The 12,894-nt window shown below is 39.9% G+C and overlaps 1 long non-coding RNA gene across 4 annotated transcripts in view; it reads right to left on the bottom strand.

Annotated features, from left to right (window-relative positions):
- Positions 1–4,271: 4,271 nt before the first annotated feature.
- LOC122565368 overlaps positions 4,272–12,894 on the bottom strand; it is a 35,862-nt gene continuing 27,239 nt past the window's right edge. For all 4 annotated transcript variants that reach the window (XR_006316147.1, XR_006316145.1, XR_006316146.1 and 1 more), the window contains 2 exons: positions 6,866–6,965; positions 4,272–4,390 (listed from right to left, as the gene is read on the bottom strand). This is a non-coding gene — a long non-coding RNA (uncharacterized LOC122565368). The remainder of the gene's footprint in view (positions 4,391–6,865; positions 6,966–12,894) is intronic.

The following is a 12,894-nucleotide window of genomic DNA, read 5'->3' as shown; positions in this document are numbered from 1 at the left end:
ATTTGAACCAACTTAATTTAAGGTTAACCATGGCAGTTATTATATGAAACAGACAAACAATACTTTGAATGTAATGATACTTTATTACCAAGATAACAAAAATACTTTAACTTTTGACAAATAAGGTTATCATTTTAACTCTCTTTCACACTTCTCCCCTCTTTAATCCCACAATCTCTGTGTTATTTATCAATAATAATTAAAATGATATAAAATCTTCACTTACAAATCCAAACAAATTAAAGGATATTAGACTATCTAGGAGTGGTTGGACAAACCTTTGATTTTTCTTTTCCCTGCGAAAATGTTGCATGCTTTAATTTTATTAATTTAAAGAAAGGCGAATTTGCCAAGCAGAATAAGCATGTTTTAGGGAAAATGGCTTTGCTTAGTTTATAGTTATGTATTAGGGGAAATGGATTCTTGAATTTACGACTTCTATCTCCAATAATGTTAATTTAGCATGTGTAAAGATCTAAGCTTTAAAGGTATTTTTGGTATATTGTGAAAAATAGGATACATGTTTTTCAGATTGCAACATGCTAACATTTCATATCTTTTCATGTGACGCTGATTGTCTCTCATCCCTGTTTAAGGAGAGGACCTATTCTAAGTTTACTGCCATCTTGAAAGCTATTCTCTTATAGTGGGCTGAATTTTACACAGTTTTGGCTAAGTCTGAGGTGTGTTGAGCTCTTTGAAGGATTTCTGCTGTGAGGCCTGGTGAGGTTTCTTATTGATTCTTACTAAATTTGCCCAATTCTAGTCCCTGAATTCCCTGGCATCTCTTGCACCCACTTCATCTTTAAAAGCCCATTGTGCACCAGGATAGGCACTGACGGTCTGGGGCTGCTGTATATGGTTCCTGATATTTGCCCTGGACATTACAGACAGGGGGACATCTGCATCTGCACTACCCCACCTATTTACAGGCACGTCATGGAAGTCAATGACGCAGTTCCCTCAGGACCAGCAGCGGAGGCCATGACACCAGACCATGACAGCCCGGTCCAAAGTTGCCACCCTGATTAAAGCAGCATCCGAAGGAATACACAGCGATGTAGGAATATGGTCAATGACTTTCTCCATTTTGCCATCATTTTCTCTCTCATATCTCACACTCTCAATGCCTGCAATATGTTCCCTCGCTTGCTGACACCCACCCCAATCCCGACACCACTAAACCTGCATGCCACTAGCACTGCCTACTCAACTTTTCGAGACAACTCATCAAAAATAATGGCTGTGCCAGCCACTTCCATTTCCTTAATATCTGCCACTCTGTATCATACCAAGAGGAAAATAGACCCCAATAGGGCAGAAAGAGTGAAGATGGCTGATGGTCTTCCCAACATTCAGCTCCTCACCTGTTATGTGGAGAGCGTTTTGGCTCTGACCATCATGAGTGTTTGACTAACCAGTTCTGAGTCCCTGCACTGGTATTGGAGACTGCCATTGACTGACTGTACCTGGAACCCCTTGAACAAATGTTATCTCCCCTTGACTTGACTTTCTGACACATTTCTTTCCATTTAGTGCAGACACAAAGGAAAGGCAAAAAAAAGATATACGAGACTGGTATTACTGACTGAGGTCACATGGAAAAAGGCGTGGCAAGGCAATGCAAGGCAGGGATGCTGTCAGCATCCATGTAGGCTCAGATTGATTGTGTCCTGTGACAGCAATCAAAGAATGCAGCAATGCAGCCTAGTCCACTCCATAAGCTGGGTGTGTGTCCACAGGCATACAGCATCCTTTCAGCAGCATTATAATGATAGTTATGGCCCAAGGTGAAGCATTGAAGTCCAGAAGCATCATGTATTGCAAATGAATCATAAAGGTTCTTAGGGGCTGGCAGATAGCAGATGCAAAGATCCATGGATGTGAGGTATGGTGGCTGCTGCCCATGAAGTGTGCCCTGAGATGGAGCCCGCTCTCTAACACAAAGGTCCTCTGGAACAAGGGATGGGGTGAATTCATCACGTACCTGTTCTGGTTTCCATGCTGAGTTCTCTCCACATCTGGTTTGCTTGATGAATTTGGTAAGATAGAAATCTGAATATTAATGGATTTAGTTGGACCATCAACAAGGCTTTTAACAATGCCCCTTAATTGACAAATTGCTGCTGCCTAGTGGCAAACTCATGTTGTTTGTGGAAAGCATCAAAGAAAACGTGAGGTGCTTCTGATGTCAAGATCAGCCTCACTGGACCTCTCGTTCAATTCTGCCGCAAATTTCCCCTTAGCCTACATCATTAGACACCTATAAGCTTCCACACATAGCAGGAGCATAATTGCAAATTCATTCTTTTAGTAAAAGTAGTTGCTTGTTTCCGTTGGTAACATGTTCACTTCCGTGTCAAAAGAACACGGAGCTGAATCTCTCTCCATGACATCAGTTCACAATTTAGACTAGCACATCAGTGCAATGTTGAGGCAACAATATTGGAGATGTTATCTTTCAGACGAATGGAAACTACCAGGTCCAATAGTTCAGATGAATGTTAAAAATTCCCTGGTATATTGGAAGAAAGGATGGCTGTTCCTCCTTCAATCAACATCACTTAGGAAAAATGATCATTTGTCATTTCACATTTATGCCATATGCGCAGAGATCAACAGGATGTGAAATGCTTGGGGATATAATAAGGTTTCGTATATTTCATATGTGAGGTTTCATATATACGGTTTTATATATTTCCGAGTTCCCTCTTTCCTCTTTTGATTATGTTAGAAACATTAACTAAAGGAAATCTTCAAGGATAAGTTATTCATGCAATTATCAAAGCAGTTTGTCTTGTATACCCCTTCAAGACAAAACCCCAACAAGAAATAAGGCCTGTAATAAGTGTTATCATTCTGTGTTTTTTGTTTTGAGGTCCTGAGGTTTATTATCATCACAGAGCACCTACTGACCAGCCCACAACATCTTATCATATTTCTGAAAATGCAACCACCTCTGTAGGCAAATTTTGATAAAGCCACACAGCTAATGATAAGGTGTAATTATTTTGTTTTTAATGAATTTGGGATTCAATCAGCAGTGCACAAACAGAATCTGTGGTAGCACTTAGAACAAGATCAAAGTGGCTCTTTTGATCTCAGTTTTTAAAAAAAGCCTTCAGTAGACACACCATTCTTAATCAAAAGGAACATTCAGATGCTATGCTCAACCAAACACACACAACTTAACTGACACAAAACAAGTGCAGGTGCTTTTTGCAGTTTTACAAGACCATTATAATAGGATGCTCTGTCTTCTATGAATTAAGTGGTCATTATTGCTCTTGATGGACTGTGTTTATGAGCTAGATGCATCTGTGTTGGAAATTGTAACTCAAGACTTTTGACAAACTGTAATTTTCTTCTGTTTTGTTTCCTAATGTCAGTTGTTTATTTTCACGACTTGATTGAATGAATAAACTGGACAATCCCCTAAATGTCAAATTCTTTTTCAAGGAGAACTGAAGGGTTGAATCACTCTATACCCACAGAATCCACAAGAGTGACAGAGTGCCACAAATTTAATTCCCCAGCCATCACAAGCACAATAACATTTTAAATCCCTCTTCTATGGTCTGCAGTTGTTCCTGCTTTTCAAAGCACAAGAACTTGGGATTAAGCTTGTTTTGTTTAAAAAAGTTCTATGGTACTTTGTGAATGAACCTTTGGACTCATGAGCATAAAACACTTCTTGCCCGCAGTGTTCTTTTTCCTACAAAATGTACAAGTCACTGTTGTGCAGCCAGTACTGTCACTTTGTGGGAGGAAATGGGAGGTCATATTTCAAACTAAAGGTATATTTTCCAACTGAAAGCTTTACACATTTATGACTACTGGTTAACCACAATTTGAAGTCATGCAAGATTTTTCCTTTTGTGGAATATGTGCCTAGATACACTTGTACAACCCCTAAAGACCACCTTCACAGTTAAATTAATTGGATTTTTTTCCCCAAGTATCTTTTGGATAAAAGTATTTTACATCTTGTCTTCCCTTCAAAATACACTTGGGTTTTTTGTTATTATTAATTCATTTAAACATTTTGTAACAAATAAGGCAGAAAATACTCTCGGATTTGGGATTACATTGAGTGAGAAAAGAAAATCATATTAATGTAAGTCAGAGAGACTACTGGGTCATTTGTATTGCCTATCCTCACAATGTGAAACCATGTAACTTGCCACTAGATTGGGGAAAGAAAGAAGCATCATTCTAAGCTAACTTTTGCTGGGTCAATTGAAATTTTCAAGGCTGAGATTGAGACATAATCATTTGGTAAGAATACTATTGGACATGGATCGAAGATGAGTCAGTGGAGTTGATCCCAGATGGTGGCACCAGCTTGAGGGTTTCGCTTCCTCTTGTTTCTATGTTCCAATGTGAATTACTAATGAAACAAAAAGCAGAAATTACTAGTGAAAAGTAACGTAAGAAACTGTTTATCATCAGACACTCTTCTATTTTTTTTAACCATAGTGAGATCCTACTCCCATTTATTCCTGACTGATTAATAGTGCTTAATTTCTAGACCTCTGGCCTCACATTTCTGGAGTGCAACAGCTGAAGACAGAGCCCCACTTACAACAAATCCACCCTCTTTGTATTGATCTCACTACGATACCACAAACTCCTCTCCAGCATCAGCTGGAACACCCTAAGGTTGCTGTGGGCTTAATATTAACCCACTCAATGCTAGTCACTTATACAGTGTTAAAAATCAGATCCGCAAGCTGTTTTATTTCCAGTTTTCTAGCCCCAGAAGGAGAGACCAGTAAAACTTGTTGAATGATGCAAACAGATCGGATTTGTTTTGTATCCCTCAGATCAATGCTCTAGTATGACTAGTACATTTATGCCCAAGTATTACTTTATATTTACTGCTTTTGTACCCTCTGGGCTGGGAAGAGGCCTTACCAGCTTAGGTTTCCTAGATCATGGACAGGTGTTTCAGGTGAACCTGAGCCTGGAAATGGAGTCTGAAGATTTTGCTCAATTTATTTTCAAAATATTTCCTTTTTTAATATTAGTACAAGATTGCATGTTAAACTGTTTGCAATGGAAGTATTGGGAGACATTAAACATTAAGTCTAGATGTTCTTTTCCTGCACTGCTATTCAATGGACATATGCAAGTGGATGTAATTCAGAGCACGGTATTCAATGCAGTTATTCAATACCAGCAATCATAACATTATATTGTCTAAGGAAAAGCAGGATTGAGCTGTGCCATTTACCTTACACTTCACTTACAATAACAACGTAGACTGCACAATACTAGGGTTGCTGGTGCAGGCGGGCTTATGGGTGACTGACTGTGAACATATGTAAAATCAGAACCAAGCGAACACTTGGTTTTCTGAAGCTATCACAGACGGATGATGAAAAAAAAGCACAGACTTTTTCCAGAGGAGAGAAATGCAAAACTGTGCACATATTAGAACTGAGCCTTCATAAAATGCTTAGAAAACAAGTGCAATGGTTTCCCCTATCAACTTTCAAATCACCCCCGTCCTTGCATAAATGCTCTATACTGTTAGCAGAAACATTCAGTCTGCAGCCTCCAACAACCTGCAAAACAAATTTAGAATCTCAACCCAGCAGTTTTTGACACATGGGCAAAACTCTACTCTATCCAAACTAACAAAGAAGAATGTTCATAGAAATGTATTAAATGTAGCTTAAATTGAGCTAATTAATCGTATTCTTGCTCTATAAAGGGGAGAAAAATTCTACCACATTGGTTGTGGGTTCTATTGGAATGGTGGGATTCCGTATTATTAAAAGGTACATCCATTTTATTTACTCCATGTCAATTTAGATTGTTTGTGACACATTACAAGTAAGAGCCCATGAAACATCATTTTACTGGTTCATCAGGAATATGTTGCCAGAAATATGGGACCTACATTTATTTTAGCTGTCAGTTTGCATGGGAGTAACATTGTTCTAATTTATGCTGTCAAATTTTTGACATGAAAACACAAGAGAGAGAAAACTGTCTTGGTCAATATTCTGCTGTCAGTCAATACATATTGTTCAAGATTCCAAAAGGTAATCAATAACTGACATGTACTATTTCAGCATATTTGCCTTCAAAAATAACAGTGACTGCATTTTCAGAAGCAATGGCCTTTTCGGTTTCAGATAGACGGACATCATCCATATGATATGTTGAACTATGGCTTAGATTCCAAATCAGAGAGTTCTTTAAGACAGTTGCATGACATTATGACATGCGACATTCCAGTATAAAAGGTACCTGCTTCACCTGCAGTCACTCTGTTTGTGTAATAGAGTCAGTATAGTCAGTTGGTTATGGAAATGTGTTGCTGGAAAAGCGCAGCAGGTCAGGCAGCATCTAGGGAACAGGAGAATCGACGTTTCGGGCATTAGCCCTTCTTCAGGAAGAAGGCTAATGCCCGAAACGTCGATTCTCCTGTTCCCTAGATGCTGCCTGACCTGCTGCGCTTTTCCAGCAACACATTTCCATCTCTGATCTCCAGCATCTGCAGACCTCACTTTCTCCAGTCAGTTGGTTAAGTGTGTATGAGGTACAGGAACATTAACAAGTACAAAACCCAGACTAAGTATGTAAATCTGGAATAATCATACCCTTGTAAATGATGTTATAAATAAACTTCAGGCTACCTGACTCAACAGAAAGTGTTTATCTGTGGTCTATGTAACGTGGGCAAACTTGTGACTTTGAGGTCAAAAGCAAGTTGCTGAAGCCTTTCAAATTCCAGGTACGTTTGGTCAGGCTGTTCCCTGAGGGTACAGACTTTCTGAGGATATGCCTCCAGCACTAATTGGTATGCACTTATGTCAATTGACTTTACTGCTTTGTAATCAATAACACTTACTTCAAGCAAGAGGAAGTAAACATCATGCACTATCCACAACAGCTTACTCTGCAGTAATAAGGACCAATATTGGACGATCACTGTAGCTGCTGAGTTACCTCTGAAAAAGATAAAGAAGCCTTTTATCTCTACCACCTCAAACTATGGAATGAAGTGAGCAAATTGCCTCCACTCTAAAGTCTGAACCAACACATCATTCGGCGTGATTAAATACTTCTTGTCCTCTTACCTTCTGAAAGATCTTCCCTGCTGAATGGTTAGCTTCTAGCATTCAAAGCAAGACAATCCTTTTACTTGCAATTCAGGTATGAACAGTGGGTGGTTCTTCAACTGTAACCTTCACAACACATCAGTGCCTGAAAGTGACCAATCATGCATTGGACAGTACACATGGATGCTCCAGTTCACTAACACACCAAGGGCAGTAATCAAGTTTTAACCTTTTTTTGCATATTCCCAGAAGGGCAAATCACAAGAAAAATGTCTCAATGGGATAGTTTTCAGCCTAGAGGGAGGAGATAGTCATCTTCCTTGCTATCTCTTCCTGCTAAATCACTCTCTTTGAAGTTTACCTGATATTTTACAGGTATGACTGAATTTATATCCATAGTTCTTATTTGTTTGCAGCAATCCCCTTTTAAAAACACATAAATTGGAATTAAAGGATTAAAGATGCCTATGGTACTTTGAGACACTGATTTATTGTCAAGACAAGTGCTATTGTTGAAGGGAAACTCCAGAGTCCGAAGCATACATAGAGAACACTGGAGAAATTCAGCAGTTCTGGCAGCATATGTGGACAGAGAAACAGGGTTAATGTTTCAAGGCCAGACCAATTCTTCTTCAGAACTCAGGTGCACATCACAATCACTGAGCCTCAGTGATTGAGGGAGTGGAAGTTCTGAGGGTGTGGTGCCAATCAAGCAGGCTGCTTTGTCCTGCATGGTGTCAAGCTTCTCGAGTGTTGTTGGAGCTGCATTCATCTTGGCATGTAAGAAGTTTTCCACCACATTCCTGACTCGTGCCTTGTAGATGGTGCACGGGTTTGGGGACTCAAGAGATGAATTATTTGCTGCAGGCACCCAGTCTTCTGAACTGCTCTTACATTTATGTGGCCAATCCAGTTGAGCTTCTGGTTAATGAAAACTTCCAAGATGTGTTAGTGGGGGATTCAGTGATGATAATATCATTGAACATTGAGGGCGATGGTTAGATTCTCTGCAGTTGGAGGTGGTCATTGCTTGCCAGTTGTTTAGCACCATTAGTACTTACCATATGTCAGCCCAAGACTGGATATTGTCCAAGTTTGCTGCATTTAGACATTATCTGTTTCAGTAGCTGAAGAGTTGGAAATGGTGCTAAAAGTTGTTTCGAATATAGAACATACAGCGAAGTAAAGGCCCTTTGGCCCTCGATGTTGTGCTGACCTGTGGAACCAAGCTGAAGTCTGTCTATCCTACTCTATTCCATTTTCATCCATATGTTTATCCAATGACCACTTGACTACCATTAAAGTTGGCAAGTCCACTACTATTACAGGCAGTGCATTCCATGCCCATACTACTCTGAGTAAGGAAACTACCTCTGCCACCTGTCCTATATCTATCACCCCTCAGTTTAAAGCTATGTCCCCTCATGCTAGCCATCTCCATCTGAGGAAAAAGGCTCTCACTGACCACCATATCTAACCCTCTGATAATCTTATGTCTCAATTAAGTCACCTCTCAACCTTCTCTCTAACAAAAACAGCCTCAAGTCCTTCAGCCTTTCCTCACAAGACCTTCCCTCCATACCAGGCAACATTCTCGTAAATCTACCCTGAATCCTTTCCAAAGCTTCGACATCCTTCCTATAATGCGGTGGCCAGAACTGTACGCAGTATTTCCAAGTGTGTACAGTTGGATCGTCAGTGCATCCTGTCTTCTGATCTAATGATGGATGCGTTACGATGAAGCAGCTAAAGATGGTTAGGCTAAGGACACTAACCTGAGGAACTCCTGCACAGATGCCCTGGAGCTGAAATAACTGATCTCCAAGAACAATAAACATCATTTTTTGTGCCAGGTATGACTCCAATTAATGGAGAGCTTTCTCCCAAACTAAGCATCAATGACCAGTTTATTGTTAAGCAAGTGCTGCTTGATAGCATGGATCAAGTGTAGACTGATGAGGTAGTAATTGAGTGGAAGGTATGGGGGGATGTCAGGGGTAGGTTCTTTACCCAGAGAGTGGTGGGGGCATGGAATGCGCTGCCTGTGGGAGTGGCAGAGTCAGAATCATTGGCGACCTTTAAGCGGCAATTGGATAGGTACATGGATGGGTGCTTAAGCTAGGACAAATGTTCGGCACAACATCGTGGGCCGAAGGGCCTGTTCTGTGCTGTATTGTTCTATGTTCTATGTTCTAATTGACCAAGTTGGATTAGTCCTACAGGACCTACCAAGGCCATTTTTTCTGTTGTCAGGTAGATGCCAGTGTTGTATCTGCATTCATCTAATTTTGGCTACTGGAATATTTCTGAATTTAACTGATGTCACACTACAGGGTATCTAAACTCTAAATTCTGGAAATCCCTCTCTGAAAAACTCTCTGCCTCTCGACCTTGCTTTGCCCTTTTAAGATTTCCCTTAATATCTATTATTTTTAGCAAATTGTTGATCATCTTGTACAGGTACAGTATCTCAAACCTGGATGTCCAAAAACCAGAATTGTCAAAAAACTGGACATTGTCCTCTCTGACTCCCACTCAACATTTCCAAACATATTATTTACATGTTAGGACATTTAATAAAATGCCTCAAGTGCTAGCATTCAGCTGCTGTCCTGTCCTTCACTTTTCACAATCCAGCTCATTGATTTAAACACAACATCAGTGCCATGACTACAGATCATAACCCCACTATGGACATTTTGAACTTTTAATTCAACATGTCACTTTTAAAATAGGATTGATCCAGCCAAGGTGCCTGCAGGAAATTCAGTGGCTGTTTGAAGCAGAATTCTTGAAGGTCACACCTAGACTTCAAATGGAAAAGCTAAAAGAAGAGATAGCAAGAGGCTGACTACCCTCTCAGCAGCAACCCATCTCCTGTAGACAGGTTTGTTTTTTATCCTTCCAGGGATAGACACAAAATTGGGTTTAAAAGGGCCTTCAACACTGGTGTCACGGTCATGCATCAGAACCCCGAAGTTCTGTGAACATTTTTCATTTATAACTCCAAAATGTGTTTTTTTTTGCCAAAGAGGGGTGGTACAGCCAAAAGTGGTGGTGGCAGTAAATTAAGTCACTGCCTGGAGAGAGACAGACCAATGGGCTGTCATTCCTATGGATGCAAGGAGTGAGGGTGCAGCTCAACAAAAGAACTTTCTCCTTGAATGCCAGAATTCAAATCATGGTCAAAAAGAATCAGAACTACAGAATCTCAACCAATTTGCAAAGCTAATGATTATGAACACCAACTGGTCAACATCCAACATTAACATTACATGTTGCCTCTACTGCAAATGCCACAAAATTCAACTATCCACTTTAGTGAACAATTCAGAGACTAATCTGCAAGTTCTTCCTTAAATTTATCCTTTATTATTCTCCTCTTATTTCTAAACCGTGAGTAACTTGGGCAGCACCATGGCTCAGTGGTTAGCACTGCTGCCTCACAGCGCTAGGTACCTGGGTTCGATTCCCACCTTGGGTGACTGGGTGGAGTTTGCACATTCTCCCTGTGTCTGTGATGGGTTTCCTCCCACAATCCAAAGATGTGCAGGTTAGGTGAATTGGGCATGGTAAATAGCCCATAGTGTTAGGTGCATCATTCAGAGGGGAATGGGTCTGGGTGGGTTACTCTTCAGGGGGTCGGTGTGGACTTGGGTCAAATGGCCTGTTTCCACACTGTAGATAATCTCAAGATCTAATACGCATTTCTTCTCAAGTATATCATTAATGAACTAATTCTTTTTAGTTAAATGAAGAAAAGCTAAGTTAAATTTGCTCCTTTTAAAATGCGTTCATTTAGTTCGGAGAGGAAAGTATCCATAAAGGAAGGGATTATTTGTAAAATAACCCTGTTGTAACCATCAAGGGATGAATGGATGTGTAAAGAAAGGCAGCCATTCATCCCACCTTATTTGGGAGCTTAACAGTTTGCATACCCTGTCTGGAACCATAACAAATTGGGCAACTTTGTCTGGGTCAGTTTGTAATACTTGTCTAAACGTGTTACCTCCTGATGTTAATCTGTTTAGGGCACAGTTTGAGGATAGCCATTAAACAGCCTTGCACTCCAGGTAGAAAGAAGGTTAAAAAAAAAACAATTTTTCACTCTCTGTATTACCAGCCAGCCCTGACAAAAAAAACATGCAAAGGCAAAAATCTCAAAATTGCCTCTTCAACTACATCAATACCACTGGCCACATCCTCTATAATGGCCACAATGTTCTGCTCTCTACTCTTCACAAACGATTAGTGACTTATCGGTGAGTCTTTTCTTAACATTTTTCTTTTTTAGACTCACTCCTTATTCCTAACATCTGTGTATGTTGCATTATTATTTGTTTGCATGCTTAGTAACTAATAACCTCACTCTTTTGTTAACTCAAGAAAGCCTCGTTAAATTGGTTCCTTTTTAAACATTAATTGATGTGGTCTGGAAAAAACATATTTCTGTGACTATCTTGCTGTTTGACTAATGTAGAAGAGTCAATTCACTCCTCCATGAAGCTTACTGATCCCGGCTGCAATTTAGGAACCACACATGGATTGGTTGAAAAACCAAAAATTTGTTGTGTGTTCACATAATTCTTACATTTATTGTGTAATGGGCAATCTAAAATCCAGAAAAATCCCAAACACCGTATTGCATGCTCTCGTGTATGTTGGATTTGGACATTGGACCTGTGCGCCTTTTTGTGACTCAGTGGCAGATTTTGACCTTCTAATTTCCTTGTGAAGCGACCTAAGATCTTATGTTAAAGGTGATACGTCAATCTTTGGTGCTTGAGTTAAAGATCAAGCTGTTATTCTTCATGTGTGAGCATGAGAGGGAGGAAGATATAATGTATTCAATAGTATCATCAGCAGATGTTCTCTCTTTGTTGCAGGTCAGAGGTGGTGATTTAGAGTTGGCTTATTTTTCCTTGTATGATCTTATACAGGGCCCCAAGCAAATTTTGATACTTGGCAATTTTAGCCACATGTTATAAAATATGTGCAGTGATATTAGGTATGTGGTCTGTACCATTAGCAATCAAGAGTTTTGGAATCTATCTGTTCTGCAAAGTATGCTTGCTACATACAATCTCAGAGGATGGTGACAATTTGTTAACTGAAATAACTCTGCTTCTGAGTGTCCTCCAATTTATTTCAAAAACATATACAATCTCAGAACAGGAGTAAACATGTTGGCAGCTCAATAAGATCATTACCAATAAGGTTAAGGACTCATATCCACACTGTTACCTTCCTCCGATAACTTTTAACTGCTTTGTTAGTCAAGAATAGGCCTGCCTTAAAAACTATTCTCTGATTCTGACTCCACTGCGCTCTGGTGAAGACAATTGCAAAGACTGAGAACTTGGAGGAAAAAAGAACATCTAATCTTTCTTAAATAGGAGACCCCTTAAAGTTAAAGTTAATCAGCATCTCCTAATTCTAGTCTCTCCCATGCATCCTTTTAGTGTTCACTCCCTTAAGTTCCCTCAGAGTCTCATATGTCTCCATAAGTTAATCCCTCATTATCCTAAACTGTGGGTCTAACGTGTCCAACCTTCCCTCATAACACCCTCTGACCTCCCCACTCCAGTAAATGCTAGGTTGATTGAATCTTTCCTGCACTGCTTCTAACACATTTATATCTTTTTCTAACTAAGGAGCAAAACTGATCACAGTACCCTGCACTCCAGATTTGACCTCATCAATGCCCTGTACAACTGTACCAAAACAGGAAGTGCTGGACAATATCAGCAGGTCTGGAAGTATCTGTGGAGAGAGAAAAACTCCGTAGCATTTCAAGTTAAATTACTCTTCTTTAGCA

Source organism: Chiloscyllium plagiosum, chromosome 31, assembly GCF_004010195.1.
Source record: "Chiloscyllium plagiosum isolate BGI_BamShark_2017 chromosome 31, ASM401019v2, whole genome shotgun sequence".
In the NCBI taxonomy this organism is placed as follows: Eukaryota; Metazoa; Chordata; class Chondrichthyes; order Orectolobiformes; family Hemiscylliidae; genus Chiloscyllium; species Chiloscyllium plagiosum.
Note: the sequence above shows the minus strand (reverse complement) of the source record. Positions and strands in the feature narration are given on the sequence as shown.